Source organism: Rhinatrema bivittatum, chromosome 4, assembly GCF_901001135.1.
Source record: "Rhinatrema bivittatum chromosome 4, aRhiBiv1.1, whole genome shotgun sequence".
NCBI lineage: Eukaryota > Metazoa > Chordata > Amphibia > Gymnophiona > Rhinatrematidae > Rhinatrema > Rhinatrema bivittatum.
Window position 1 is genome coordinate 95,764,363 of NC_042618.1, and position 18,180 is coordinate 95,782,542.

The window sequence follows — 18,180 nt, forward strand, 5'->3', positions numbered from 1 at the left end:
ATCCTTCATCCTCCTGTTCCCAGTCTAGTCATGGCACTGACAATTCTGAGACTGGAAGCCTTGCACCAGGGCTCCTTCCAGAATCATCTCTTTATCTACTTAGTTATTCCCCATCTACAGAAACTGCCCACAGCCTTTTCCAAGTAAGAACAGTGCAACTCACAATGCAATATAATTACAAGCTAAGCAGATAAAATGCAATTACAATATTAATAGATAACTTTCAATAACAACAAAGTTCACTTAATAAATAATAGAACTCAAATTGGAATCATTGGCTCTGAGTTTGTCCACCAGGCGTCACTCTTACCTATGATCATTATGCTCTTCCTCCCCCTCCCCCACAGTTGCTTTGAACACTGCTTCCATAGCAGCTCCAGTCCCAGCAGCCTAGGGTGTAGAAGATTCTACCTGGAGATCGAACCTGATACATCCCCCCACAGGAAAGACCTTTATTTATATTCATTTACTGTAACGTAATGGAAACATAGACTATGTAAGGCATAATTTTCAGGTGCACTATAAAGCCTTTACTATAATATGCTGTTCTTTTCAGGCTTGGCTAGATACATATATTTCATTTTTGGTACTTAAACTCTGCTGGACAAATATATTCAATTATAATGTACTACTTTATTTTTGGATAAGATACAGTATCATTAGTTACTTCCCTAGAGCATAACCATTGGCTCCAGTGAGAGAATTAAAAAGTAATCAATGCTGAGCATTTAATTATATGTTTAATTGATTTTTAAAGTTGTCTGCTTGCTGAGCAGCCACCTTTCATGAATTTTGCCATTCTGATACAGGTTGCCAATTTCTGCTTGCTTTAATATAAATGAGTTATGACAAGATCTTGGGAGCTTGGCAATTACATCCTTTGATGAAGTAACCCTTAGACTCCAGTATAAAACAGGGTACAGAGAGGGAAAAGATAAGGTGTCAACCACCAACAGAAGGAGGCAGGACAATCCAAGGAAAGTAGTGTAACCTAGAATAAGAAGGGAGGCTGTATTTCCTGCGAGGGTAGAATAAGGAGTGGGTGCCTCCTCCCATGGTTAATGATCAACAGTAGAACATCCAAAGTGAATCTGGGGGTGGATCCCTTAGAGACAGGAAAGACAGGGACTCTAGGGTACCTGCTCAAATTGGAGTGACAGATAAAAAAAGGGAGGGCAGAGGAAGAGGAGGAGAAGGAGGAAATGGAATTCCTTCCTACAGACAAGAGCTGAAGAGAAGCTGTAGGAGTCAGAGCCTGTTGGAAACATCATGGAGAAACCTATGGAGACATAGGGGCCAGTCTGAAGAGAGAGAGAGAGAGAGCAAGAACAGCAATCCACAGCTCAGTCAGGTAGAGCACAGCCTGATATTAGAGAATCACTACTGTGGTAGTTAGTTGTGGCTGAACTTGCTCCCCTGTTGTCTGACTAGCAAAATAACTAGGAAGAAGCAGAAAGCTTTACGTTAATTTAAGAGAGAGAGAGCCTCAGCCCAAAAAGGGTGGGGACGAACAGATATCTCCTAAAAGGGGTTGTCAGGAAAACTAAGCTTGTATGAAAATTGTGAAACTATGTGTGCTGCAAAACGTTGACCTATTTTATTAAGCAAGCCTAAGAACTGTGAAACCACTAGTGCTGCAAGAGCTGACTTATTTTTGTTAAGTTAGTTTAAGAACAGAGCAACCGCTTGCACAGGAAAGGCTGCCCTTATTTTGTTGAGATTTGGGACACAACTTGTGCTGGAAGTGCTAATTGACTTGGGCTTTGCTAGCCTGAAGAAGACTGGAGGAACCTCTGAGGTAGAAAATACTGACACAAACTTTTACTGAACCAGCCTGAGAACTGGGGAATTACAGATACTAAACGTGACTGATCTCTTTTTCTAATATAGCTCAGACTCTATAAGTTGAAATGAGATCCTAATAGCTTAGGATTGGATTTTTTAAATAATTTTTTTTACACCCAAGCTGTTTCTGATATCCAGAGGAGAATTACCTGCAGAAACTCAGACTGTGTTTGAGGATACTGGATGGATCCCTATAGCACACTCTCTGGAAAACTCTCCCTTGTCACACGTGGTAGAAGTAGTGGGATCTGGAAGACTGCATGCAAACCAGAGGTCGACTCAAAGGCTTGGCGAGGATCAGGCAGACTCCTGGCTATGTGATACCTCAAGAAGTAAAGGAAGCCAACTTAATAGTTATCAAAAAAGAAGTGTATAATCACACTGCGAGAGGTCCAGTACCTGGGGCATGTGGTGGGGAAAAGGGTGATCCAACCTGTTATTGAGAAGGTAGAGGTCATAGCCGGTTATCCTTTCCCCTCTACATGCCCCTGGTACTTGACCTCTCGCATGTGTGTGATAATGCACATTTTTTGTTAGCCGTTATGTTGGCTTACTTTAGTGATGCTAACACTGCCTCTGCTTTTGGTAGGTATGAGAGTAAGAAGGAAATGTGAGATTTCCTGGGCCTCCTCAGATACTGCAAAGGTTTATCCCCACTTCACAGAAAGCACAGCCCCTTTAACAGATTTATTAAAAAAGAGATCCCTTAATCACTTGAGGTGGAATTCGCTAAGTAAGGAGGCCTTTTTAGACATACAACAAGCTTTATGTCAAGAAATTGACTTTCAAAAGACATTTTTACAACAGACAGATCTTCAGGCTTAGGATTAAGGAGTGTCCATTCAGGGCAGGAACACCCCTAGATGTGCATTCGGTAGTTTTTTGGACGTCCATTTGTTTCACTTGTTTTGCATGTAAGTGCCTATATAACACACGGACAAATGTATGCACAAAACACATAGTATATGTGTCCATTTAAAGTGCATTCATTAAACGCACACCATTTGTTGTGCATACATTTGTTCATTTGTTAGATATGTAATAGGCATCCAAACAAATGAAACAAATGGATGCACAAATGCATCCCTACAAATGTATGTAAGATAGAGATTACTAGCTAGTCTGAGTACTTAGAAACCACTTGTGCTGCAAAAGCTGACCTTTTTATTAAGCTAGCCTAAGAACAGTGAAACCATTTGCACTGGAAAGGCTGCACTTAAATTGTAAAGTTAACTTCAGAATTGGGACTTTACTTGTCTTGGAAGTGCTGACTAGGCATGTGCATTAATTTAAAATGAATGGGCATCCCAAAACAAATAGAGGCCAATTTGTTTCTTTTGGGGGTCACTGAAATGAATGGAGAGGGAATCCTGAATCAAACAAATTCTGTTTATTTAATTTGTTTTGAAATTGATCATTTCTATGAGTCATTAAAGTCAAATACCTCATAGAAATCAATGGAAGAGCATCAGGTATACACCATGGAATTGATACAAAGTATTGAGCAGCCAGCCAGCAGAAATGAGTAGGATGGAAATGTTGTCAAGGAGACAACATAGACGACATATCTCAATGAAGCACTTTTCCAATCCAAGCTATTGCTGCAGACCAGATCCAATGATGCTGATCTTGAAGTCTGAGCATGTCTGACAATTAATGTGCATTCCTTCTGAAAACATTGTCTGTGAGCTCTCTCTCTCTCTCTCTCTCTTCCTAGTTAACTTTTCCCAAACAACGTTTAGCTGCTTCCAATTTAGACTGTCACTTTGCCAGTCAGCAGAAAAAGACAGCCAGGCACTGCTTCAGAAGCTCTCTTTCAGACTTGTGTTGCTGTTTTTTCTCTCTCTTTGTGGAGGATGGAGGCAGAGTGTGGAGTGTTGCTTTGCAGAACTGCTACTGCTTTTGTCTCTGTCTGCCTCGTAAGGCTGGCGCATCCACTAGGTGAAGTAGGTGGTTGCCTAAGTCCCAACCATTAGGGGGCAGCAAAGAGATGCATGATGGGGCTGCAAGTGGAGCCCATCCCTCTCATGGCCAAGAGGAGCAAGACTCAGCAGGCTATAAGCAGAGCCCATCCCGCTTGTGACTGAGAGGAGCAGGTACTTGGCGAGCTACAGGCTTGCTTGTGGCTGCAAGAGGATCCCATCCTACTCACTGCCGAGAAGAGAAGAGACTCGGTGAGCTACGAGTGGAGTCATCCTGCTTGCGGTCAAAGATTTGTGCCAGCAGGGCTACAGGCAGAGCCCATCCCATCCACAGCAGAAGAGAGAGAGAGAGGACACATGGAATGGCTGAAGACAGAAGAAACAGGCTGGGGAGAGCTGGGGGCAGAGCCCATATGTCTGTAGAAGAAAGAAGGAGAGGTCAAGAGAACATGTGAGCCAGAGAGTGACTGGTAGGGATGTGCAGAGGAGCTGCATATGTTTCATATGGCATTCATAATCGTCGGGGCCAGATACATTGTATCCATTCAAAGGGGTCCCCCCGATCCATTGATATGTGCCATACTTATTTGTTTCCCTATTAATTTAATTAACTACAACCCCCCACCCTCCTGAACCCCCCCAAGACTTACCTAAATTCCCTGGTGGTCCAGCAGGGGTCCCGGAGCGTCTCCTGCCCTCCCTCCGTCGGCTGCCGGCACCATCTTGTGCTCCTACCATGCGACAGGGGACGACCAATGGCAGTGGTAGCCCCTGTGACATAATAAGGGCAAAGGCTATCGGCACCATTTTGATTACTGGCAGCCGACGGCCCGAGTGCAGGAGATCGCTCTTGGACCCCCGCTGGACCACCAGGGACTTTTGGCAAGTCTTGTGGGGGTCAGGAGGGGGAGCAGAAAAAGGCCTATCCAAAGACAGTTCATCAGACGGGGGTTGGAACACCCCCCCCCCCCCCCGAGTTTGCAATGAAGGGAAGCACTGACACTGCAAGACAGCTCGCTGGTGAAGAGATTACTGGATCAGACCACACACCCCTACAGACTCACCACGGAGCAGGAGTGACCCCCCCCCCCCCCCCCCCCCCGTGGGAGAGGATGACATTCTGAAATGAAGAAATGACTCCTTTTCATGCTCTGATTGACTATGCATGAACTGTTGCATATTCATGTCCTGAATATTAAAAAGCTGCAGTGGAGAGAAACTCAAGACGGTGGCCAGCGGAGAAAGTCAACTCCTGATGACGCAGAAGCAACAACCCTATTCCGCCCTATGTTGAAGAGGAGGCGGATCAGGGGTATCTGCCGAGATTGGAGAGAGGAAAGCCCTGGCTGATATCTGGCTGCCTACCACAAAGCCAGAGATGTCCCCAGAGCTGAGAGACACCTTCTCAGCCCAGCCAGTACCATGACCAAGGAAACAAGCTCTTCCCCTTAAGACAGGCCCCAAGAACTCCAGCCAGAGACTAATCTAGAGCTAAATAGAAGGGAATCTTCCAAAATTGGATGGGTCTAGCAAATTGGTACCTTTATTAATCCTCTAAGCAGGCTAAGGTCCGGCATATTTCAATCCACTAATGATGCAGAGCTTTATTTAGTAAAAAATGATGCCAAGTAGCAAGGACTTAAGAGACATGTAGTATTTATTTTCTTCTAAATGCTAATCCTGCAAATTCTGACAAATAACAATCTAATTCCTTGGATAAATCACATGGTCTTTTCTGAACTATTCAATTTGTTTAGACATAGGAGTAACAGAGAGAACTGTCTGCAGCACTGCCAGCCCCGATAGGTTAGGGGGAAGGGGAAACAAGATGCACAATAGCAGACAGGTTCCCTAACCCCTAATGTCGCTTACAAAAGAGAACATGAGCATTCCATACTGGGTCAGACCAAGGGTCCATCAAGCCCAGCATCCTGTTTCTAACAGTGGCCAATCTAGGCCATAAGAACCTGGCAAGTACCCAAAAACTAAGTCTATTCCATGCTACTGTTACTAGTAATAGCAGTGTGGCTATTTTCTAAGTCAACTTAACTAATAGCAGGTAATGGACTTCTCCAAGAACTTCTCCAATCCTTATTTAAAAACAGCTACACTAACTGCACTAATCACATCCTCTGGCAACAGATTCCAGAGTTTAATTGTGCGTTGAGTGAAAAAGAACTTTCTCCGATTAGTTTTAAATGTGCCACATGCTAACTTCATGGAGTGCCCCCTAGTCTTTCTACTATCCGAAAGAGTAAATAACCGATTCACATCTACCCATTCTAGACCTCTCATGATTTTAAACACCTCTATCATATCACTCCTCAGCCGTCTCTTCTTCAAGCTGAAAAACCCTAACCTCTTTAGTCTTTCCTCATAGGGGAGCTGTTCCATTCCCTTTATCATTTTGGTCACCCTTCTCTGTACCTTCTCCATCGCAACTATATCTTTTTTGAAATGCGGCAACCAGAATTGTACACAGTATTCAAGGTGCGGTCTCACCATTGAGCAATACAGAGGCATTATGACATTTTCCATTTTATTCACCATTCCCTTTCTAATAATTCCAAACATTCTGTTTGTTTTTTTGACTGCCGCAGCACACTGTCACTTAAAAAATTCCTCATCATGCAGTATGTGCAAGCTCCACCCAGACATGCCCCCTAACACTACCCCTTTTTACACATGTACGTTTATGCATGAAGACATATATAGATGTCTATGTGGTGCCTTTTTAAAATATGCATGCATGCACATGGGTCACATCCACACATATATGGTATTTTATTTTTTTAAACATTTAAGCTTTTTAAAATGTACCTTTTTAAATTTTACAAAGATAGATGACATGCTGACTCTATAAAATTCATGAATTTGCTGTTTATCTTACTGCAATAACAGAATTGCTATCAATTACCTTATAATAATTTATTTCAGTGGCATCATATACTATTGCAAAGATAACTAACCTCCATACTTTCATCAAGGAACCCTGAGGAGGTCTCTGAAAAGAAGCAGCCAGCAGCCATACAGGATTGATGGATGAACAGCATGTCAGTAGAGTAGCAGTAATAAACTTGAAGATAAAGGCAATAAAGGTATGAAATTCATGCGTGAGCAGAAGTTTGAAAACCTGAAAGTCAGAACAGAAATGTCAGGCAATATGGATTTTAGGATCAGAGGAGCTTTAGATGCTGAGAGTAATAATGCCAGGGTGCATTCAATTAGGAGCCATTTCTTGTGGAGTCCTTTCTCTGTGAAAGAGCTTCTTCATGTGTGTGAAAGATGTTTAAGTGCTTTGGATTCCACAGTTCTCCTCTGACCTATGTGTCTGTGCTCCAAGGAGAAAATTACAGAAATGTTCCTATTTTTCTTATAGTATGGACAAATAATTTTGAGTTCCTGCCCACATTCTTGAAGATATCAGCTGCAATGGCCTACACGACAGTTCCTGTTTACCCTTTTTCCTGATGTCCACATTGTCATGAAGAGGATGGAAAATGTTCATATTCTGTCAGATATAATGTGAGAAGAAGACACTTAAATTGTATAGACAATATGCTCTGTATTCAAGAACAGGTTAAAGAAAACTAGAAAGTGGGAAAATACGTACAAATGATTCATAATGGACCCTCAAGGTAACTGTACAATTTGAAAGGGGTTTGGTACCATTTGTAAAATAAATTTAGGCTGCCAGTGAATACATTTCATCTCAGAATTACAATATATAAAAAGGGAATCGCGCACATGGAAGCACCCATTTTATAACATGCGCGCACTGGCATGTGCATGTTATAAAATTTGATGGCCGTGCGCACATGTGCACCATATTTTAAAATCCGCATGTGCATGTGTGGGCGTGGCGTGCGGGGGGGGTAATTTTCGCAAAATACATGCGGTGTCGCAATCGAACCTCCCCCAATTCCCTCCCAGTCTGCTGCAATTAAGAAGCGGACTGGGAGAGAACTTCCCTATCCCCCTACCTAACCTTCCTCCCTCTTCCCCTCTCCTTCCTGCCCTCTAAACTTATCCTATCCCCAAATTTTTTATTTTAGTACTTACTGCTCCTCTGCAGCAGAAGTAATCTCTGCACGCCAGCCGGCTGCCGGCGCTCTTCCCTAGGAAAGAGTTGAATGGTGCTTTCCAGCCCGCCCAGACCCTGCCCCCCCCCCCCCCCCCCGAGCCTGACCTTTTGGAGAGGCCCGGCACTTCGACACATACTGGGGTTTACGTGTGTGGCCAGGCCCATTGTAAAATGCACGCAGTTTGCACAAGGCTCAGCCACTCACATTAACGCCAAGATGTACGTGCAAAGCCATTTTAAAACATACTTGAAAGAGCAGAAATAATATAGTATTTTGGCCTTCTTATGACATCATAATCACCTAGAAGTTCACTCATGCGATATTGCACAAGATGACTGATACTGCAATTACAGTACAAGTCAATGCCCTATTATTTGTATTGGACTAGATTTTATGTTTGGGAAAAAATGTTAAAAAGGATTACAAGGCAGTTTGCTAGCACAATTTGAAATATTTCATCTTTTGCCCTAAGGATTTGTATTTAACTTTCTGCAACTTTTAAGAAGGGAAAGAAATTTCTCAGAAGAAAAAATATCATGCCAGAAAATTATTTTGCAAATAGTACTGTGAGTCTTTTCTTTATTTTGCGTGCACTTTTTTCTCCCTGTGGCTATTTTATCTCTCTGAAATTGCACAGAGTTTTTTGGACAAAAAATGCTCTTCTTTAAAACTGTACAAACTGAAGTCTTAGTAGGTTGTGATACCTTTTACAGTAAATGGCCAACAAAAAAAAAGTGTATAAAATGTCTTCTGAAGAGGTCTGTGAGGTTTCAGAAATTACATACTATAAACATCTTTTTAAAATGGTTCTCTGGAGGCAATTTTCAAACTTTCTGCCTGGACCTTATGCATAATTTTTATGCATACTTTCCTTTTCAGAATTGCCATAAGTAAAAGTTACCCATAGGATTTTGCACTTTTGCAGATGACACTAGGTTCTGCAACAGAGTGGACACCCTTGAAGGAGTAGAGAAAATGAGGAGTAAAAGCTCAAAGAGTGGTTGAAGGTAGGGATGTGCAGAGGGACACCATACGTTGCATTCGGGATTCATATTCGTTGGGAGGCAGATACGTTGTATTCAGCAAGGGGGGCCCCGATACGTTTATATGTTAATTCTTATTCGTGTTCTGGCTAAAATTAAATTAACTACAACCCCCCACCCTCCTGATCCCCCCAAGATTTACCAAAACTCCCTGGTGGTCCAGCAGGGGGCCCGGGAGCCATCTTCTGCACTCACACCCTCAGCTGCTGGTTTCAAAATGGCGCCGATAGCCTTTGACCTACTATGTCACAGGGGCTACCGGTGCCATTGGTCAGCCCCTGTCACATGGTAGGAGCAATGGATGTTCAGTCTTGTGGGGGACACTCCTGACCCCCACTGGACTTTTAGCAAGTCTTGTGGGGGTCAGGAGTGTCCCCCAAGACTTGCCAAAAGTCCCTGGTGGTCCAGCGGGGGTCCAGGAGTAACCTCCTGCACTCGGGCCATCGGTTGCCAGTATTCAAAATGGCGGTGATAGCCTTTGCCCTTACTATGTCACAGGGGCTACCAGTGCCATTGGTCAGCCCCTGTCACATGGTAGGAGCACAAGATGGCGCCGGCCATCCATCGCTCCTGTGACATAGTAGGTCAAAGGCTATCGGCGCCATTTTGAAACAGGCAGCCGAGGGTGTGAGTGCAGGAGATGGCTCCCGGACCCCCCGCTGGACCACCAGGGAGTTTTGGTAAGTCTTGGGGGGGGGGGTCAGGAGGGTGGGGGGCTTGTTTAAATTGTCTCCTTTAGATGGTCGAATAATTCAGCAAAAATTATTTGTATTCGTGGGGATTCGCAATACGTTTCGCTTCCCCACGAATACAACGAATATGGCTCTATACGTTGTAGATTACCAATTCGTAGGGAATGAATGAACACCCCTAGCTGAAGGTTTGGCAGCTAGGATTCAGTGTCAAGAAGTGAGGAGTCATACGTTTGGGGTGCAATAATCCAAAGGAGCTGTGTGTGATGGTGAGTGAAAGCCTGATGTGCACAGACTGGAAGAGGGTCTTTGGGGTGATAGTGACTGATAATCTGAAAGTAGTGAAACAATGTGACAAGATGCTAGCTAAGGCCAGAAGGATTCTGGGTTGCTTGGAGAGAGGCATAACCAGCAGGAAAAAAGAGGTGATAATGCCTCTGTACAGGTCATTGGTGAGGCCTTACCTGGAGAATTGTGTTCACTTGGGAAGACCATATCTCAAAAAGGAGAGAGGCAGGATAGAAGTGATCCAGAGAAAGGCAACCAAAATGGTGTGGGGTCTGCACCGAAAGAATTAGGAGATGAGACTGGAAGACCTAAATATGTACACCCTAGAGGAAAGTCAAAACAGAGGATATATGATGCAGACTATTAATTATCTTAAAATTACAAATGATGCTCAATTATCAAACCTTTTCAGATGGAAAGAATGCTGTAGAACTAGGGATTATGCTTTGAAACTCCAAGTGGTAGATTCAGGAACAATGTCAGGAAATATTTCTTCATGGATAGGGTGGTGGATGCTTGGAATGCCCTCTAGGAAGAAGTGATGAAGACAAGAATGGTAATAAAATTCAAAAGGACATGGGATAAACAGAGAGAGGTAAATATTCAAAATCTGTTTAGATGGATAACTAAAAAATTATCCATCTAAATGGCACAATAGGCATATTCAATCACTTAGCTACAATTTAGCTGGATAAAAAAGAGGAGTTCTAGAGATATTCAGGGGAAGGGTTGAGTTTTCTGGCTAACCTAGCAAATATCGCATATAAATAAGGATGAAAGCAAGGATTAGATTGTGTTGCATCCGTCGGTCGCAGACGGCTGCGACCACTCTGCCTTAACTCTTTTCTACCCTTTTTCTCATCTTTGGGCAAGATGGCTGCCTCCGGTGCCGAGTGCCGAAACCCTCAGCATCTCCAACTCAGCATGGGCGTCCCAGTCCGCCATGCTCCTTCTCGTGGCCTCCTAGGGCATGTGTGCGCACATTGCCTATGCCTATGTACACGTCATGGCGGGAAACTTGGGGGCGTCCCCACCACATGACATCAATACCTCCGGGTATTTAAGCCTCTGCTACTCTGCCTACTTTGAGTTAGCAAGGACTTTGGTTTAGCTGCTCGCTTAGATGCCTCACTACCCTCCGGGGAATATCTCTCCTGACGAAGCTCTAGGCAACCGCTCCTCGGGGGCCTCTCGCTTCCAACTACCCTTTGGGGTTTCTTCTAACTTGACAACTGCTCCTCAGGGGTCTCTCTCTTTATTTCAGGATCTCCTGTACTATCAGATACTTGCTCCTCGAGTGCCTACCAGTCCAGTGTATCCTGCATCACGGACCTTTGGTCCCACCATCTTCATTGCCAGGAAGACGCTTGCTCTATGCTCCAGTGAGTACCTCTATGATCCGGTTCTCCACTCCAACCACCAGGCTTGGCTTAACCTGCACCACAGGTTCCTATCTACCTTGAACATCTGAGTGAGATTTCTACATCTGAGAATGTCAGAATATATTGGCATCTTGCCGGACTCCAGGCCCTTTCCTTCCTGCCTCATACCATCTGTCTACAGCAGTACAATAAAGCTTTCCACCTACAAGTGTCCGCTCTCTGCATTTAGCCTATCGTTGTGGTTCCCCACGGGGCCCCTCCCCATGGGAGGAGTCATCTCCACTGCGACTAAGGGTCCACACAATGCCACAAACACAACAGATTGCATGTTGATTTTGAATGGTTTCAAAGGTGCTGCCACATCTACGTAAGAACATAAGAAATGCCATAGTGGGTCAGATCAAGAGTCCATCAAACCCAGTAGGGATGTGAATTGGGTGCCCAATCGTTTCCGCTTTCGAGTTCATCTGGCCGCGGGAAAATCTTGTTTTCCCGTGGATCCCCGTTTTGTTTTTTTTAGTGAAAAATCATTTTTCGGGTTAGTGCGCGCTAACTCATGTTAGCGCTCGCTAACAAAAATAGCAAAAAGTAACAAAAATAAGAAAAATATGACTTTTTTTGTTAGCGCGCGCTAACGGGAGTTAGCGCGTGCTAACTCCCGTTAGCCCTCATTAACCCAAAAAATGATTTTTATGAAAATTTTGGGGGAAAAGTGATCATTTATTTTTTTACCCGATATATTAACAAATTTAGAAATATCGTATGATATTTCAATTCGTTAGAAAAATGATTCACACACCTAAAACCCAGTATCCTGTTTCCAACCTTGGCCAATCCAAGTCACAAGTACCTGGCAAGCACCCAAACATTAGATAGATCACAAGCTACTATTGCTTATTAATCACTGTCATAGCAGTTTATGGATTTATCCTCGAGGAATTTATCCAAACTTTGTTTAAACCCAGTTACACTAACTGCTGTAACCACATCCTCTAGTAATGAATTCCAGAGCCTAACTATGCACTGAGTAAAAAAGAATTTCTTCGATTTGTTTTAAATGAGCTACATGCTAACTTCATGGTGTGCCCCCTGATCCTTCTATTATCTGACAGAGTAAATAACTGATTTACATTAAATTTTTAAAGTCCTTTCATGATTTTGTAGACCTCTATCATATCCCCTCTCAGTCGTCTCTTCTCTAAACTGAACAACCCTAACATCTATAGCCTTTCCTCATAGGGCAGCCGTTCCATGCCCCTTAACATTTTTGTCACCCTCTATCCTTTTTGAAAGGTGGTAACCAGAATTGTACACAGTATTCAAGGCGCAGTCTCACCATGGAGTGATACAGAGGCATTATGACATCCTCCGTTTATTTTACATTCCCTTCCTAATAATTCCTAACATTCTGTTTGCTTTTTTGATCTAATGTAATATAGCCATTATGTTCCTGTTAAAAAAAACCCAAAAAACTCACATCGTGGACCTACAGGCTCTAACCTGTTCCCTGCCTCCTTCCCACCTGGGTTGCAAAGGCCCTATGGGGCCGAACTTGCCACCCCCTCCACAAAATATTTCATTTCATCGTTTAAAAAACATTATTAGGGCCAGGAGACCCCCCTCTCCCACACAATACTTTCCCATTAATTTTTTTAAGCACATCTTATTGTCTACAGATCCCCTCCTAACATCCACCCCCAACCATTCTACATCCCTCAACAATGACTGGGCTAAGTGAGTTTCGAGGAAATAGAAAATAGGGGACCAAATCTCTGAGTAATTTTGAATGGCGTTTCATGGACAGGAAGCCACAAGAGAAAATTGGAAGGGCACCCCTCCTCTTCCCTCTCCCCCTCCTCTCCCCCCTCCCCCACCCCCACCCCCTCCATACACACTCAGGAAAAAAAAAAAAAAGCATTATCACAGTCTACAAAGACTCCAGCTTTTTTTCCAGGATCAATACAGTTACTTAAATTTTATATAAAAAAAATTGTCTAGGCAATCCTTATTTTAGAGTACATGCACTTTGTTTTGCTATACTTTTGCCTGAAACTTAAATCCGGCGATTTTAGTTTTAACTTCAACAGTCATACTAAAAGAGCAATATTCTTGAAAGATACGAAATTATGCTGAACAAGTACAGGATGTTAACCTGAAACAGTAGAACGAATGTGATCTGGTCAGTTCATGCCTCACTTTAAGATATTACACTTACCATAAATATTTATATTTGTTTGCTGCTGCTTGCCTCTTGACTGAATCTTCCCCACATTAAGCATTCATGCACTTGAGAAGGCAAAATGCCAGCAGTGACTGTGGGCACTGCTCTGACAGAAATATAATTAAAGTGCATAAATAAACCTCAGGTTTATAGATTCTGTTAATATATTAAAAATAAGCCTTAACAACGCAGTTTGTGGCTTAATATAAAACTCATATAGAAGTCTCATTTCACACTTGCCGGGTTGATATATTTAAAATGGTAGTAGAGAATGTAGCAGGAATATTAAGGCTGCATAATGTATATCTCATTGTGACACTGATCACACTCTATGGCGTTACTTTGACACTGTTGAGCCACTTGGTTTTCAAGTTGTGACTTTTACAATATATTATTAATTGTCCCTGAGGCGTTAAAATGCATTTACTTCATGTGAGAAAAAACTCAAAAGATTTATACTTTGTGCTGTGTACTGAATGACTCTGATCTTGCAATTAAATACCTCAAGTGGTTAAAGCTGACTCCCTCTTTTTCTTCACCTCCACTCTTCACAGTCAGAAAGTAGAGGAAGGATATTTAAATCTAGTTAGCCAGATTATTTTGAGAAGAGATTCTTTTCTGCATGTTTTGTACATGAAATACTCAAGAATTTGTTGTAAGTGCGCCTGGCAGCAAATGAAAGTAACATACGGCTGCAAATGTTTAAAAGAAAAGTATGTTATGTGTACATTGAGCTGAGAGGGGTGATGACTGCGGGGCATGTGGAGGCAGTGAAGGTAAAACATCTTTCAAGGCAGAATGTTATTACAAAGCTGAAAATTAAATAGATTACGAAGGAGATATAAAAATGGTTGTATGAATGAGGGATGTAAGTATTTGTAGTTAGGTAGGTGTCCTCCTAATGCACATATATGGTTAAATACAAGAGGAGATATAAAAGAGTAAATGTTTCCGAAAACAAGGAGTATAGGGAGACAAATAAGGATAAAGAAAAGGTTGAAAGTGTCATATTAGGTGAAAAAAGGTCCAGAAATAGAGAAGTGAAAAGACTGCAGGCAAGGTTCAGCTATATGGAAAGAATAATCATTTGGTTTAAGAAGGGAATGGTTGTAAGAAACTCTAATGGTTAAAGAAAACATATATATATTGAAAAAAAGAGTGAGAGATATGGTTTGTTAAATGTAAGGTTTATAGAAAAAGGGAACTGACAACTAATAGGAGAGTATCCTTAAAATCAGTGAACAAACACCTTTGAATTGGACTGAAGCTCTACTAATTAAAATTGACTTAGAAACTAAATGCTGGATGTTAATTATCTATGATCCTCTTGATAGGCCTAGGCCTTCCATTATTGAATCTGGATTTAATTGCAGATTGCATCACTAAATATAATCATTTAATTATATTGGGTGACTTTAATGTTCATTTTGATCTCCCTACTATTGAGCATGATTTTTTTTGCAATTTATTTCTTAGAATTCTCTCAACATGTATCTGGTTCTATTAATCGAGAGGGTTATAGACTTGATCTTGATATTACTTGAAAGATATTAAGCTGATGAGTTTACTAGCTATAACCTCTCCTTCTTGTACTGTTCATTATTTGATCAATTTTTCACTATGTATTGTATTAAATTATAAGGATCATTCAAGTACTGCAATGAGTAGACATAATTTAGGGATTATTGAATATTCTTTTTCTAGCAGATTTGGTTTCAAATTTTTCAACTAGTTTAAAAGGATCCTCTCTTGTTGCACAAGTTGATGAATAGAACGTGGTGCTGAAAAACTGCATTAGATGAGGTAGCACCTTTGAAACCATTCAAAGTTAATAGCAATCTAAGTCTTGCTTTCATCCTGATTTAGCCTTCTTAAAGCAAAGATTAAGCCATTCTATTCATTTTTATAAATCTGAAATCACTAGAGCCAAACAAGAATATATTAATAAGAAACTAAGATCAGCAGAGAATAGACCTAAATGTCTATTTGATATTGTTAATAAACTAACTGGATCCTTTACCTACACAATCTAGTCCTTTGGTAGAAAGATTAGCGGATTACTTTCAGCAGAAGATTGTTGATATTCAACAATATTTTATAGTTAGTGGCCATTTTGTGTGTGTGTGTGTGGGGGGGGGGGGGGGGTCTACTCCTGAACTGCTCACTCATGAAAGTACCCCTGGCCTAAATCAGTTAAGTGTACCTAATGATAGCTTTGTTAGGGTCTGAATCATTAAGGTATTTTTCCATAGACACAGAATTGGAGAAAAACCTTAAACTCGGATTTTAAAGTCCCTGCACGTGTAAATTTTCAGGGGTTACCGCGTGGCCTGGCTCTGTGCGCACTAAGCACGTTTTTGAAAGGACCCGGCCAGGCACATACCCCCAGTATGTGCAGAAGTGCCGGGCCTAAAGAAAGGGATGGGACAGGGGGCAGGCCGGGACAGCGCCGTTAGACACTTTCCCGGGGAAGCACATGCTGGAGTCTACTTCTGCTCTAAAGGAACAGTAAGGTAAAAAATAAAAAAAAGGAGAGGTAAAAAGGTACGAAGTTTAGATAGGGGTATAGGGAAGTTCCTTCCTAGTCCGCTCCTTAATTGGAGCGGACTGAGAGGGAACTTGGGAAGGCCTACTCACATCGCCGTGTGTTGCTTTCTAAAATTCACCCCCCCCCCCCCCCTGCGCATGCGAGTCCCGACCTGCCTGCACATGCATGTGCAGATTTTAAAATCCAGCATTCATGTGCACGCAGGAATTGTATTTTATAACATGCACGCACCGATGCACGCATGTTATAAAATAGCTGCATCCATGTGCGTGCGCCGGGAACCACACACACATGGATGCTCAAGCGCAGTTTTTAAAATCTAACCCTTAGTGAAACAGGCTGTTAGTGTTTTAAATTCTGCCACTGATACTTTACATGTCGAGCCATGTGGAAAGCTTTTAATCCTACAGTAATGATGGGGCTGGAGAACATCTTAAATTCTATGAATAATTCTACTTCATAGCTTGATCCACTTCCATCATCACTAGTTAAAATTAAGGAGCTAGGCCAGGCCAAATCTTTGATTCTTGTTAATACATTACTTTCATGAAGCTTTATTCCGTCTTCTTTGAAATGGTCTGTGGTTTGTCCTATCTTAAAGAAAAAATCATCAGATCTTTCTGATCCAAAAAACTATCATTCTAACTCTAATTTACCTTTTCTGTCAAAAGTAATAGACAACCTTGTCTCATTTATGGGAAAGTATCCCAAAGGAATTAAGGAAGCAAATAAAAAAAAAGAACATACAAAAAGAAAAAAAAGACATCTTCAGAATTCTTGAAGGCCAGCACAGGGTCAACAAAAAGAAAGGTGACAAGAAACGAGATCACGTGCCAGGCACTGACAAGCCAATAGCGGGAAACATAACTAATTGGACAAGAGCATTTCTAAGGATGGCAAGTGTCATTGGACATGAAGACCCATCACATTATGACCCTATGCTTAGCTATGCGGATACCATTCTTGAAGCGTATAGAGAATATGAAAGATGGGCATGGCTTAATTATGACGAAGGTTTTCAGGGACAAGATGGAAGAGAATCACTTCAAGTCTTGGGGTACTCAGGACGTTGGCCTGTGGCTCAGGCAAATGAAGAATAAAGCTTCTGACATAGGCAGTAGTGCTTGCTCAGCAGTGCGTCAAGGTCAGCAAGCGGCACAAGTGGGGCAAATGGGGCAGGGCACCGGAGCATATTGGAGATACAACAAAGCTTCTTGCGCATTCCAAGAATGCAAATTCAGGCATTTATGTTCGATATGCATGGCGCCCCACCCAACCTCGAAGTGTATGAAGAAGACAAATACAGGGAGTAAGCCCAAATCAAAATAGCAACAAAGCATTTGAAAAGGCACCATCCCTGATAATTCTTGAAACAATGGTGAAATGGCTCGACCGATACCCAAAGAAAAAGCAGGCCAAGAAGTTGTTACAAGGCTTTCCCCACAGATTCATTATACCTTTCCAAGGAGATATTGAGGAAATCTGTGCAGAGAACACTCACTCAGCTGCCAAGCACGTGACCCTCATACAGCAGAAACTAGAAGCTGAATTGTCGATGGGCAGAATGGCTGGTCCATTCACAATGCCGCCATTCAGGAGGATGATGCTCTCACCATTGGCTGTGATTCCCAAGAAGAAACCTGGAAGATACCAACTTATTCAAAACTTATCTTATCCATATGGAACATAGATAAATGATCACATACCACAAGTCGAATGCTCAGCGCAAAATGCATCCTTCAAAACTGTGATTGATACTTTGCACAAGAGCGGAAAAGGGGAGCTCATGGCAAAAACAGACATTAAAGCTGCCTTCCACATTCTACCAGTGCACCCTTTCAGTTTTCCATTGTTGGGATTCCACTTCAGAGGTGACTACTACTTCAATAAGTGTATGCCCATGGGGTGTTCTGTGTCCTGGCATATTTCGAAATGTTCAGCTCCTTCCTACATTAGGTCACAGAAAAACAGGATGGCTTGTCTAGCATTATCCACTGTTTAGTCGATTTTCTCTTCATTGGACCAAACAGATCACAGGCATGCTCTTGCCTGTTACATGCTTTTCATAGTGTCGAATCCAAAATGGGAGTTCCGATAGCACAAGAGAAGACGGAAGGACTGACGACGCTAATAAAATTCTTGGGCATTGAGATG

General features: G+C 42.2%; 1 long non-coding RNA gene across 1 annotated transcript; it reads left to right on the forward strand.

The window, feature by feature from the left end:
• The first annotated feature begins 1,209 nt into the window (after positions 1-1,209).
• On the forward strand, positions 1,210-7,800 carry LOC115089330. The gene is made up of 3 exons (XR_003856078.1): positions 1,210-1,351; positions 6,705-6,865; positions 7,147-7,800. It is a non-coding gene; the product is annotated as an uncharacterized LOC115089330 (long non-coding RNA).
• The last annotated feature ends 10,380 nt before the right edge of the window (positions 7,801-18,180 follow it).